At 47.0% G+C, this 2,500-nt stretch overlaps 1 pseudogene; it reads right to left on the reverse strand.

Moving 5' to 3' along the window:
- The window catches only part of LOC142359864 (28S ribosomal RNA), an 8,609-nt pseudogene that overhangs the window by 2,323 nt on the left and 3,786 nt on the right, over positions 1-2,500 (reverse strand).

Raw genomic sequence — 2,500 nt, forward strand, 5'->3', positions numbered from 1 at the left:
TTTTTGGGTCCCAGATAGATGGTATTTTATTCTTATCTCCACCAGCTGTTACCCATAGTTTTTGAAATTCCTTTTCTATTCCCTCATTTCGGGCCACCTCTCTTGTTATTTCGTCAGAAGACTGTGCGATACGATGCAGCCTTCGGACCTGAACACTTGGGATAAGTCCCAAAAGCCTGGTAATACCCAGTCCGCCATCCTTAGTGCTGGAATACAGGAGGGCGTCACATGTGCTAGGTGGTAAATGTAGCCACTCCTTGACAGCTGATCGTATTGCTAAGTCAAGGGTTTCGAGATACGTGGCTTTCACATCGGTTTGGTCTGCCAGATAGAATAATCGTGGGAGCATGTACCCTTTCAAGATGTCAACTTTCTGCATAGGTTTAAGTGGAGAACTGTGGATTTGGTGTAACCATCCCTGCAGTTTCTCCAGTAGCTCTGGCTTTGATATTCCGATCCATGGGTCGACTCTAACCCCTAGATATTTCTCAGAGCTACCTGGTTCGATCATATTAATGGGGGTGCCGTTAATTGTCCAGTGTGGACAGTCATTGATCGTATATGAGTCTTTTGTTGGCTGGATGAAAAAGCCATGGCACTTTTCCCCCTGTGTTTTGAGGCCTGTAAGTTCACAAAAGGCCTCTAGTATCGTGATGTTATCCTTCATCCCTTCCCATGACCCACTCAGCAGTACCAAATCATCCGCGAAAGCCATAGATGTTACCTTTTTCACGTAGTGCTGGAACCCACTCCCTTCAGACTCAAGCTTACACAGCAGAGGATCAATCGATAAATTAAATAAAATAGGAGACATTGGATCACCTTGCTTGACCCCAATGCATATTCTAATGGGGTCCGATTGATCATTTTTCAGGTGAATGCGAGTATTAACATTCAGGTACATGTTGGTAATCAGGGAGACAATATGATCGTCCACTCCCTTTTGCCTGAGGGCCATGATGATGTGCTCATGGCTCACCGTGTCAAAGGCTTTGGCTAAATCCACAAAGACCACCCCCAGGGGGCGATGTTCCCGTTTCGCGCTTCGAATCAAAAGTTGTAACAATTTTAGATTCTCCGCGCACCCTGATGACTTAATAAAGCCCCTCTGTCGTGTGTTAATAGGGCATGCCTTAGATAGCCTTACAGTTAGGATCCTTGAGAATAATCTCAAGATAATCGATCCGATGGTAATTGGGCGCCAATTATTGATGTCTTTTTGGCGCTCGGGCAAGGCCGATTTAGATATTAATACCGTCCGGCATTCTTTCACCACGTCCGGTATAACCCCTGTGGCCAACCAGAGATTGAACAATTCCATCAGCTGGGTATAGTGGGGATCAGTTTTAATGAGATCCCACAAACTAAGCCCATCAGGACCTGGCGCCGCGTTCTTATTCATCTCATTGATGTTTTTAGAGATCTCTTTTGCCGTGATCATGGCTTGGAATGCGGAGTTGTCTGCCTGTCCCTCAGTGACAAAGGCCCCCAAGCCCTTGAATGTTCCTGACATCTCCCATCTCGACTTGAACACCGCGTGTACCTCATCGAGCGGGATGCCGCATCGCAAGGATTCCACATTATCCAAGATAATCCCGGCAAGTTTCCCTCGATCGAGGTAAAACAACCGTTGAAACCTCAGAAAATGCCCTCGCTTTTTGGCCCTCTTCTTCATCCACACCTTCGGTGGTTCAGAAGAGGGAACCCTCCGGGTTACTTTGGGCCTTCCACCTTGGACCGCTTTCAACTCATGGGACTTAAAGAACAGACATGCACAGCGGTCTTGGGTCGCCTCATCGACCAAGGTCGATAGATCTTTCTCACCTTCAATCACTTCCTCAAACATTCCCCGAAGAACGGTCAATTTATCAGATGTTACCCAATCTGAAATGACCTTTCGATAATGGGACCTTAGTCCCCCAACCACCCGTGATTCAATGCCCGGCAGATGTAACCCTTCACTCTCAAGATATTTCTGCTTTTCCTGATCTTTTTCCCTTCTCTTTACAGGGCTCTTATGAAGCCCCCTTCTTTTGTCACTTATTTGTTTAGCTGATTTAGATGGAATATGCTCAGCAATCAATTTGTTGATGTTCTTACTTCCCTCGTACTGTTTATCCAACCTCCGTAACAACTCCACCTCCTCCTCAGTCCAACACTGCCGATGTACCCCTCTGGCTGAGCACTCCTTCGGGCGGGAGGCGGCAATCCGCTCGATATTCCTAACGGCTGGGTGCGCAGAGCGCTTATGTTGTCCCAAGCCAATTTTCGTCTCAAACGTTCGCCCACATTCCTCACAGGCCCAGCCCCCGACAGGGGGAGATGTTTCAACCCCCTTACATTTCGGATAATGGCAGGCAATACTATGATGTTTAACATTAGTCTTGCCACACTTAGCACACTGAAACAACGCTTTTTTCTTACCATGGACTCTCTTTAGATGTTCAATAAGCCCCGACATTTTCCCTATCCGGTTCCCACAGCATGGACAAGATGGATT

This window comes from Opisthocomus hoazin, unplaced genomic scaffold (genome assembly GCF_030867145.1).
Source record: "Opisthocomus hoazin isolate bOpiHoa1 unplaced genomic scaffold, bOpiHoa1.hap1 HAP1_SCAFFOLD_294, whole genome shotgun sequence".
Lineage (NCBI taxonomy): Eukaryota > Metazoa > Chordata > Aves > Opisthocomiformes > Opisthocomidae > Opisthocomus > Opisthocomus hoazin.